Raw genomic sequence first — 11,882 nt, 5'->3', positions numbered from 1 at the left:
GAGGGTGGTGAATCTGTGGAATTCAAGGGCGGTCACGGTGGCGCAGCGGTAGAGTTGCCGCCTTCCAGCGAATGCAGCGCCGGAGACCCGGGTTCCATCCCGTCTGTACGGAGTTTGTACGTTCTCCCCGTGACCTGCGCGGGTTTTCTCCGAGATCTTCGGTTTCCTCCCACACTCCAAAGGCGTACAGGTTTATAGGTTAATTGGCTTGGTATAAATGTAAAATAAATTGTCTCTTGCGTGTGTCGGTTAGTGTGCGGGGATCGCTGGTCGGTGCGGACTCGGTGGGCCGAAAGGGCCTGTTTCCGCGCTGTACCTCTAAACTAAACTAAACTAAACTAAGAAGGCTGAGGAGGCCAAGTCAATGGATATTTTTAAGGCAGAGATAGATAGAGTCTTGATTGGTACAGGTGTCAGGGGTTACGGGGAGAAGGCAGGAGAATGGGGTTAGGAGGGAAAGATGGATCAGACATGATTGAATGGCGGAGTAGACTTGATGGGCCGAATGGCCCAATTCTCTGAATGCATTCAAGAGAGAGCTAGATAGAGCTCTTAAGGATAGCGGAGTCAGGGGGTATGGGGAGAAGGCAGTAACATAGAAACATAGAAAATAGATGCAGGAGTAGGCCATTCGGCCCTTCGAGCCTGCACCGCCATTCAATATGATCATGGCTGATCATCCAACTCAGTATCCCGTACCTGCCTTCTCTCCATACCCCCTGATCCCTTTAGCCACAAGGGCCACATCTAACTCCCTCTTAAATATAGCCAATGAACTGGCCTCAACTACCTTCTGTGGCAGAGAATTCCACAGATTCACCACTCTCTGTGTGAAAAATAACGTTCTCATCTCGGTCCTAAAAGACTTCCCCCTTATCCTTAAACTGTGACCCCTTGTTCTGGACTTCCCCAACATCGGGAACAATCTTCCTGCATCTAGCCTGTCCAACCCCTTAAGAATTTGGTAAGTTTCTATAAGATCCCCCCTCAATCTTCTAAATTCCAGCGAGTACAAGCCGAGTCCATCCAGTCGTTCTTCATATGAAAGTCCTGCCATCCCAGGAACGGGGTACTGATTAGACAATAGACAATAGGTGCAGGAGGAGGCTATTCGGCCCTTCGAGCCAGCACCGCCATTCAATGTGATCATGGCTGATCATTCTCAATCAGTACCCCGTTCCTGCCTTCTCCCCATACCCCCTGACTCCGCTATCCTTAAGAGCTCTATCCAGCTCTCTCTTGAATGCAGTCAGAGAATTGGCCTCCACTGCCCTCTGAGGCAGAGAATTCCACAGATTCACAACTCTCTGACTGAAAAAGTTTTTCCTCATCTCAGTTCTAAATGGCCTACCCCTTATTCTTAAACTGTGGCCCCTGGTTCTGGACTCCCCCAACATTGGGAACATGTTTCCTGCCTCTAACGTGTCCAACCCCTTAATAATCTTATACGTTTCGCTAAGATCCCCCCTCAATCTTCTAAATTCCAGCGAGTACAAGCCGAGTCTATCCAGTCTTTCTTCATATGAAGGTCCTGCCATCCCAGGAACGGGGTACTGATTGAGAATGATCAGCCATGATCACATTGAATGGCGGTGCTGGCTCGAAGGGCTGAATGGCCTCCTCCTGCACCTATTGTCTACTGAATGGCCTAATTCTCCTCCTATTCCTTATGACCTTAAACGTACTGCACATTCCTCTCTTCCTTTCTCTTTTCCAGATTGCCGCTGGTCCAAGCTCCGTCTTTTGAATACTTGATCCCGGCGGTGATACTGATCGCACATCCTACTGGGACCAACGCCTCTCTCCATAACGGTACGTGTGCTGACCTTCAGTAGTGTCTCACGGCCGCCCAAGGAGACGCCTCGTCTTTGGCCTTCCCAGTGGCCGCCGGCCAGCGAGGATGAACCAGATATTAGTGCAGCGTTCAGTGAAGGGTAGACAGTGGGCCTCGACCCGAAACGTCGCTCCGTTCCTCCTTCTCCAGAGATGCTGCCTGACCCGTTGAGTTACTCCAGCACTCTGTGAAACGTCACCTATTCATGTCCTCCAGAGATGCTGCCTGACCCGCTGAGTTACTCCAGCACTCTGTAAAACGTCACCCATCCATGTTCTCCACAGATGCTGCCTGATCAATTGAGTTACTCCAGCACTCTGTGAAACGTCACCTATCCATGTTCTCTGTAGATGCTGCCTGACCCGCTGAGTTACTCCAGCACTCTGTGAAACGTCACCTATCCATGTTCTCCACAGATGCTGCCTGACCCGCTGAGTTACTCCAGCACCTCTCTGGCCTTCTCTCAACATTGGTCGATGGCAGGGCAACAAAGAGCGAAGGCAATCAAAGGCAGAACAATCTTGAGTGAAGATGGGCACAAAAAGCTGGAGTAACTCAGTGGGACAGGCAGCATCTCCGGAGAGAAAGAATGGATGATGTTTCGGATCTAGTTCAGAGTTTAGAAGGATGAGAGGGGATCTTACAGAAACATATAAAATTATAAAAGGACTGGACAAGCTAGATGCAGGAAAAATGTTCCCAATGTTGGGGAAGTCCAGAACCAGGGGCCACACAGTCTAAGAATAAAGGGGAGGCCATTTAAAACTGAGGCGAGAAAAACTTTTCCACCAAGAGAGTTGTGAATTTGTGGAATTCTCTGCCACAGAGGGCAGTGGAGGCCAATTCACTGGATGAATTTAAAAGAGAGTTAGATAGAGCTCTAGGGGGCTAGTGGAATCAAGTGATATGGGGAGAAGGCAGGCACGGGTTACTGATTGTGGATGATCGGCCATGATCACAATGAATGGCGGTGCTGGCTCGATGGGCCGAATGGCCTCCTCCTGCGCCTATTTTCAATGTTTCTGTGTTTCTGCGGGTCGAGACCCTTCTTCAGACTGGTTAGGGGATAAGGGAAACGAGAGATATTCGGACGATGATGTAGAGAGATAAAGAACGGTGCGTGAAAGATATTGATGAATGTAACGATGATGAAGGAAACAGGCCATTGTTGGCTGTTTGTGGGGTTAAAAATGAGAAGCTGGTGTGACTTGGGTGGGGGAAGGATGGAGAGAGAGAGGGAGGGAATGCCAGGGCTGCCTGAAGTTAGAGAAATCAATAGTCACACCACTGGGCTGTAAGCTGCCCAAGCGAAATATGAGGCGCTGTTCCTCCAATTTGCGTTTTGCCTCACTCTGACAATGGAGGAGACCCAGGACAGAAAGGTCAGTGTGGGAATGGGAAGGGGAATTAAAGTGTCCAGCAATAGACAATAGACAATAGGTGCAGGAGGAGGCCATTCGGCCCTTCGAGCCAGCACCGCCATTCAATGTGATCATGGCTGATCATTCTCAATCAGTACCCCGTTCCTGCCTTCTCCCCGTACCCCCTGACTCCGCTATCCTTAAGAGCTCTATCCAGCTCTCTCTTGAATGCATTCAGAGAATTGGCCTCCACTGCCTTCTGAGGCAGAGAATTCCACAGATTCACAACTCTCTGACTGAGAAAGTTTTTCCTCATCTCCGTTCTAAATGGCCTACCCCTTATTCTTAAACTGTGTGGCCCCTGGTTCTGGACTCCCCCCAACATTGGAAACATGTTTCCTGCCTCTAACGTGTCCAACCCCTTAATAATCTTATACGTTTTCGATAAGATCTCCTCTCATCCTTCTAAATTCCAGTGCAACCGGGAGATCAGGTAGGTTCAGAAGGACTGAGTGAAGGTGTTCAGCGAAAAGGAGGTAGCTGGAAGAGAGGTGTGAGTAGGACAAAGCCAGGCGGACAATGCAAAATGCTGGAGTAACTCAGTGGGAAAGGCAGCACCTCTGGAGAGAAGGAATGGGTGACATTTCGGGTCGAGACCATTCTTCAGACAGGCCAAGTCAAGTCAAGTCAATTTGTCACATACATATACAAGATCTGCAGTGAAATGAAAGTACCTGGGATTGTGTTAAAACTACAAAACAGAATAGAGACTTCTTCAGACTGATCCATTTCGGGTCGAGGCCCTTCTTCAGACTGAGAGCCAGGGTCTCGAGGGGGGGGGGGGTGGGGGGGGGTGGTGATATGATGGTTGGACAAAGGCCAGAGACCAAAAGACAAAATATCTTGAGGTAATGTGGGCGGCACGGTAGCGCAGCGGTAGAGATGCTGCTTTACAGCGAATGCAGCGCCGGAGACTCAGGTTCGATCCCGACTACGGGTGCTGTACTGTAAGGAGTTTGTACGTTCTCCCCGTGACCTGCGTGGGTTTTCTCCGAGATCTTCGGTTTCCTCCCACACTCCAAAGACGTACAGGTATGTAGGTTAATTGGCTGGGTAAATGTAATAAATTGTCCCTAGTGGGTGTAGGATAGTGTTATGTACGGGGATCGCTGGGCGGCACGGACTTGGAGGGCCGAAGGGCCTGTTTCCGGCTGTATATATATGATGAGAGAAGAGGTGCGAATTGTGAATAGACAATAGACAATAGACAATAGACAATAGGTGCAGGAGGAGGCCATTCAGCCCTTCGAGCCAGCACCGCCATTCAATGCGATCATGGCTGATCACTCTCAATCAGTATCCCATTCCTGCCTTCTCCCCATACCCCCTCACTCCGCTATCCTTAAGAGCTCTATCCAGCTCTCTCTTGAAAGCATCCAACGAACTGGCCTCCACTGCCTTCTGAGGCAGAGAATTCCACACCTTCACCACTCTCTAACTGAAAAAGTTCTTCCTCATCTCCGTTCTAAATGGCCTACCCCTTATTCTTAAACTGTGGCCCTTTGTTCTGGACTCCCCCAACATTGGGAACATGTTTCCTGCCTCTAATGTGTCCAATCCCCTAATTATCTTATATGTTTCAATAAGATCCCCCCTCATCCTTCTAAATTCCAGTGTGTACAAGCCCAATCGCTTCAACATACGACAGTCCCGCCATTCCGGGAATTAACCTAGTGAACCTACGCTGCACGCCCTCCATAGCAAGAATATCCTTCCTCAAATTTGGCCAGATGAGGGAATGTAGGGGGGAATGCCAGGGACCCAGGTTCGATCCTCACCACAGGTGCTCTCTGTACAGAGTTTTGTACGTCCTGCCCGTAACCCGTCTCCTGGGGGGGCTCTGGTTTTCTCCCGCGCCCCAAAGATGTTCGGGTTTATAGGTTCATTGGCCACAGTAAAATTGTAAGCTACCCAAGCAGAATCTGAGGACGTGACCTGCATTGGAGCTCCACCTTGTGGTGTGGCTCAGAGGTGCATGTCTTGGACTCAACTGGGTGAGAGTTGGACTAGGCTCATGGAATGTCTGCCGCTGTAACTCACAAGTTCTATCGCCATAGCCGTTCAAGAATGGTATTGGTATCGGTATCATATTGGTGGCACAGCGGTAGAGTTGCTGCCTTACAATAGACAATAGTAATAGGTGCAGGAGGAGGCCATTCGGCCCCTCGAGCCAGCACCGCCATTCAATGTGATCATGGCTGATCATTCTCAATCAGTACCCCGTTCCTGCCTTCTCCCCATACCCCCTGACTCCACTATCCTTAAGAGCTCTATCCAGCTCGCTCTTGAATGCCCTCTCATCCTTCTAAATTCCAGTGAGTACAAGCCCGGTCGACCCATTCTTTCATCGTACGTCAGTCCTGCCAGCCCCGGGGATTAAGCTGGTGAATCTACGTTTGCCTCAATAGCAAGAATTTTCTCTCAGTCTTTTCTTACATCCTCTCTGTTTCGTGCCACTTCTGATGCAGGTACTGAAGTGGAGGCGACGTGCTCTGGGGCTGGGTGCCCCTCGACAGAATTCGGTCTGTCTACGTGGAAAGACACCCTGAGTGAGGTAAGGCGGGACATGTAGAGTGGCAGAACTCAACGCGACCAATGTTTCGTTTGGTTTAGAGATACGGCGCCGAAACGGCCCACCGGGTCCGCGCCGACCAGCGATCCCCGCGCATTAACACCATCCTACGCCCACCAGGATAACTCAGCAGGTCAGGCAGCATCTAGGGGAGAGAGAATGGGTCTCGACCCTTCCTCAGACTGACCCGTCCCGAAACGTCACCCATTCCCTCTCTCCTGAGATGCTGCCCGACACGCTGAGTTACTCCAGCATTTTGTGAATAAATACCTTCGATTTGTACCAGCATCTGCAGTTATTTTCCTACACACACTAGGGACAGTTTTTACATTTACCAAGCCAATTAACCCACAAACCTGCACGTCTTTGGAAACCGAAGATCTCGGAGAAAACCCACGCAGGTCACGGGAGAGAATGTACAAACTCCGTACGGACAGCGCCCGTAGTCGGGATGGAACCCGGGTCTCCGGCGCTGCATTCGCTGTAAGGCAGCAACTCTACCGCTGCGCCCAATGTCTCCTGACTTGGATTCTGTTCCTGGACAAGGTCACAGATCCAAATCTCAGACACATCCAGCGAGGCGCAAACTCTGGGCACGCCACATAGCCAGCCCCAGTCTAGTTTAAAGATAGACACTAAATACTGGAGTAACTCAGCGAGATCCACAGTTTACTCCCACACTCCAAAGACAACACACATTGCCGCACTGGTGGGTAAGGCAAGGCAGCGCCTTTACCACCTCAGACAGCTGAGGAAATTCAGAGTGTCTCTGAGGATCCTTCAGTGCTTCTACTCTGGGGCTGTAGAGAGCATCCTGTCCGGCAACATCACAGTCTGGTTTGGGAACAGCTCTGCCCAGGACAGGAAGGCCCTGCAGAGAGTAGTGCGTTCGGCTGAACGCACCATGGGAACTACACTCGCCCCCCTGCAGGACCTATACATCAGGAGGTGCAGATCCAGAGCCAGCAACATTATGGGGGACCCCTGCCACCCCAGTAACGGACTGTTCCAGCTGCTACGGTCAGGCAAACGCCTCCGCTGTCACGCTGTGAAAACGGAGAGGATGAGACGGAGTTTCTTCCCACAGGCCATCAATACAATACAATACAATATATCTTTATTGTCATTGTACAGGGGTACAACGAGATTGGGAATGCGCCTCCCATACGATGCAATAATTTAATTAGCTAGTCAGTATTAATTTAAATAACAACAACCCAATGAAACAGATTGTAACAGTTTTAAAACAGAATAAAGTGCAAGTAGGTCTGTGCCGGTTCACTGTGCGATGTGACCATCCGGCTCAGCAGGACCGGTTCATAGCAGCTATGGCCCTGGGGATGAAGCTGTTCCTGAGTCTGGAGGTGCGGGCGTAGAAGGCCTTGTATCATCTGCCCGATGACAGAAGTTCGAACAGACTGTTGCAGGGGTGTGAAGAGTCTTTGTGGATGCTGGTGGCTTTTCTGAGGCATCGTGTGTTGTAGATGTCCTCCAAGGCTGGTAGCTGTGTTCCGATGGTCCTCTGAGCTCTATGGACTACCCGCTGAAGAGCTTTCCTCTCTGCCTCCGTGCAGCTGAGATACCACACAGGGATGCCATGCGTTAGGATGCTCTCTATGGTGCAGCGGTAGAAGGTCGTCAGCAGCTGTTGGGGTAGACCAGACTTCTTCAGTGTTCTTAGGTAGAACAGTCGTTGCTGTGCCTTCTTGACCAGCGCAGCAGTGTTATTGGACCATGTTAGGTCCTCCGAAATGTGAGGGCCCAGAAACTTGAAGCTGGACACTCTCTCCACACTGTCCCCGTTGATAGAGATCGGGGCATATTCCCCGTTATGTGACCTATGGAAGTTGATGATCAGCTCCTTGGTCTTGGTGGTATTTAGGGACAGGTTGTTATCAGAGCACCATCTGTTATCAGGACTGTTAACTCTCATATCACCAGGGACTCATTTAATTTACTGTATTAATTTATTTTTTGTGTTAAATGTTTTTTTCTATTCTGTTTTGTAGTTTTAGCACAATCCGCAGGCGTTGCCACTTTCATTTCACTGCACATCTTGTATATGTATGTGACAAATAAACTTGACTTGACTTGACTTGATGTATGGGCTTGCAGGTCGATTGGCTTGGTGTAAATGTCATTTGTCCCCCAGTTAGGATAGTGCTCGTGTGCGGGGATCGCTGGTCGGCGCGGACTCGGTGGGCCGAATGGCCAGTTCCAGTGCTGTATCTCTAAACCAAACCAAACTGAGCTAAATCTAACCAGATAGACACAAAATGCTGGAGTAACTCAGCGGGACAGGCAGCATCTCAGGAGAGAAGGAATGGGGGACGTTTCGGGTCGAGACCCTGGCTCTCAGTCTGAAGAAGTCAATCAATAATGTTAACGCACATTCTCCTTCTGATAGATTAGTTTTGTTTATTGTCACGTGTTCCAAGGTACAGTGAAAAGCTTTGGTTGCTTGCTGACCGGTCCAGGACTACGGGCCACAGTTTAAGAACAAGGGGTAGGCCATTTAGAACGGGGATGAGGAAAAAATAATTTCATTCAGAGAGTTGTAAATCTGTGGAATTCTCTGCCTCAGAAGGCAGTGGAGGCCAATTCTCTGGATGTTTTCAAGAGAGAGTTAGATAGAGCTCTTAAGGATAGTGGAGTCAGGGGGTAGACAATAGACAATAGACAATAGGTGCAGGAGTAGGCCATTCGGCCCTTTGAGCCAGCACCACCATTCAATGTGATCATGGCTGATCATTCACAATCAGTACCCCGTTCCTGCCTTCTCCCCATACCCCCTGACATGGCTATCCTTTATGGGGAGAAGGCAGGAACGTGGTACTGATTGAGAATGATCAGCCATGATCACATTGAATGGCGGTGCTGGCTCGAAGGGCCGAACGGCCTCCTCCTGCACCTATTGTCTATTGTCTATTGTCTATTGTCTATTGTCTTTTGTCTATTGTCTATCGCCAGTCACTGGAAAGACAATACGCGATTATAAGTCTGAAGAAGGAATCTCGCTCGACCTGAAACGGCGCCCGTTCCTTCTCTCCAGAGACGCTGCCTGTCCTTTATTCACAAAATGCTGGAGTAACTCAGCGGGTCAGGCAGCATCTCGGGAGAGAAGGAATGGGTGACGTTTCGGGTCGAGACCCTTCTTCCTGCTGCCTGTCCCGCTGAGTTACTCCAGCATTGTGTTGTGTCTACCTTCGATTCAAATTGGCGTCCGCAGTTCGTTCTGACACGTGATGTTTTCTTTGGGACGTTTGCAGGTGCGGGGAGCTGTGGTGGTCTGCGGAGGTCTCCAGGTGTTGCTGGGGGTCTTGGGAGTCCAGGGCCTGGTGAGCCAACACTCCGGGCCGATGGTGTTGGCACCCATGCTCTCCATCGTCGGCCTGAGCTGCTACAAGGAGGTTGCGATGTTCAGCTCGTCACACTGGGGAGTCACTGCCTTGTGAGTACAAGAGTCAAGGGCCGCCTATTGGTCGTCTGTCCCAGATAGAACAACGAAACCCTTACCTACAGCAGCACAACAGGACATGTAGACGCATTAACATAGTACAGTCTGCCTAGCCCTAACTCCTCAGTAACCCTGATTCGCCTGACTTCTCCCCATATCCAGAACCAAGGGGCCACAGTTTAAGAATAAGGGGTAGGAGGCCATTTAGAACGGAGATGAGGAAAAACTTTTTCAGTCAGAGAGTTGTGAATCTGTGGAATTCTCTGCCTCAGAAGGCAGCGGAGGCCAATTCTCTGAATGCATTCAAGAGAGAGCTAGATAGAGTTCTTAAGGATAGCGGAGTCAGGGGGTATGGGGAGAAGGCAGGAACGGGGTACTGATTGAGAATGATCAGCCATGATCACATTGAATGGCGGTGCGTACAGGCTCGAAGGGCCGACTGAGAGTCACTGCGATCATGGCTGATCATCCACAATCAGTAACTCTTACAGCAGAACAACAGGACATGTAGACAGGTAAACATAGTACACTCTGCCTCGCCATAACTCCTTGTTGTGCAAGGCCCCGGAGAGACCCACATCTGGACCCACATCGTGTGCAATAGACAATAGACAATAGGTGCAGGAGGAGGCCATTCGGCCCTTCGAGCCAGCACCGCCTTTCAATGTGATCATGGCTGATCATTCTCAAAATGCAGTTTTGGTCTCCTAATTTGAGGAAGGACGTCCTTGCTATTGAGGCAGTGCAGCGTAGGTCCACCAGGTTAATCCCCGGGATGGCGGGACTGTCATACGAGGAAAGATTGGAAAGGCTGGGCTTGTATTCACTGGAGTTTCGAAGGATGAGAGGGGGATCTTATAAACATCTAAGATTATGAAACATATAAAATTATGAAAGGATGCAGGAAAAATGTTCCCAATGTTGGGGTGAGTCCAGAACCAGGGGCCACAGTCCAAGAATAAAAGGGGTAGGCCTTTTAGAACTGAGATGAGGAAAAACTTTTTCAGTCAGAGAGTTGTGAATCTGTGGAATTCTCTGCCTCAGAAGGCAGTGGAGGCCAATTCTCTGAATGCATTCAAGAGAGAGCTGGATAGAGCTCTTAAGGATAGTGGAGTCAGGGGGTAAGGGGAGAAGGCAGGAACGGGGTACTGATTGAGAATGATCAGCCATGATCACATTGAATGGCGGTGCTGGCTCGAAGGGCCGAATGGCCTCCTCCTGCACCTATTGTCTATTGTCTATTATTGTCTATTATCCCTTGATTCCGCCAGCCGCTAGAGCTCTATCTAACTCTCTTTTCATTCATCCAGTGTATTGGCCTCCACTGCCCTCTGTGGCAGAGAATTCCACAAATTCACAACTCTCTGGGTGAAAGAGTTTTTTTCTCACCTCAGTTTTAAATGGCCTCCCCTTTTATTCTTAGACTCTGGCCCCTGGTTCTGGACTCACCCCAACATTGGGAACGTGTTTAACCCTTGCCAAGGCTGGCATTTATTATCCATCCACAATTGTGTACAAAATCGTGAGAGGAACAGATCGGGTAGATGCGCAGAGTCTTTTGCTCTCTACATCGCCGTCCGGGCCTAATATGGGACAAGGGCGGTCCCGTACGGGACAAATCAACTTAGCCCAAACTTACGGGATGTCCCGGCTAATACGGGACAGTTGGCGACCCTATGCCCAGAGATATGGAGGGGTAAGGGTGAAAACGAGACATCAAAGAGAACGAAGATCAAGGGAATTATCAGATCATAGTAGGATCGATCATGTTACCTTGGGGAAGGGGACAACAAAGATGAAATTGAATCTGGAAGACAGTCGGAGAACTAGGGTGGGGGAGGGACGGAGAGAGAGAGGGGGAAAGCAAGGGCTACTTGAAGTTAGAGAAGCCACTTTTTAAGAAAAGAGGGAGAGAGAAAACGGGAAATTATAGACCAGTTAGTCTGACATCAGTGGTGGGGAAGATGCTGGAGTCAATTATAAAAGACGAAATTGCGGAGCATTTGGATCGCAGTAACAGGATCGTTCCGAGTCAGCATGGATTTACGAAGGGGAAATCATGCTTGACTAATCTTCTGGAATTCTTTGAGGATGTAACTAGGAAAATTGACAGGGGAGGGGAGAGTCAGTGGATGTGGTGTACCTTGACTTTCAGAAAGCCTTTGACAAGGTCCCACGTAGGAGATCAGTGGGCAAAATTAGAGTACATGGTATTGGGGGTAGGGTACTGACATGGATAGAAAATTGGTTGACAGACAGAAAGCAAAGAGTGGGGATAAATGGGTCCCTTTCAGAATGGCAGGCAGTGACTAGTGGGGTACCGCAAGGCTCGGTGCTGGGACCGCAGCTATTTACAATATACATTAATGACTTGGATGAAGGGATTAAAAGTGCCATTGGCAAATTTGCAGATGATGCAAAGCTGGGTGGTAGTGTGAACTATGAGGAAGATGCTATGAGGTTGCAGGGTGACTTGGACAGGTTGTGTGAGTGGGCGGATGCATGGCAGATGCAGTTTAATGTGGATAAGTGTGAGGTTATCCACTTTGGTGGTAAGAATAGGAAGGCAGATTATTATCTGAATGGTGTCAAGTTAGG

Source organism: Rhinoraja longicauda, chromosome 8 (assembly GCF_053455715.1).
Source record: "Rhinoraja longicauda isolate Sanriku21f chromosome 8, sRhiLon1.1, whole genome shotgun sequence".
In the NCBI taxonomy this organism is placed as follows: domain Eukaryota; kingdom Metazoa; phylum Chordata; class Chondrichthyes; order Rajiformes; family Arhynchobatidae; genus Rhinoraja; species Rhinoraja longicauda.
The sequence above is the reverse complement of the archived record's forward strand: the minus strand, read 5'-3'. Positions refer to the sequence as shown.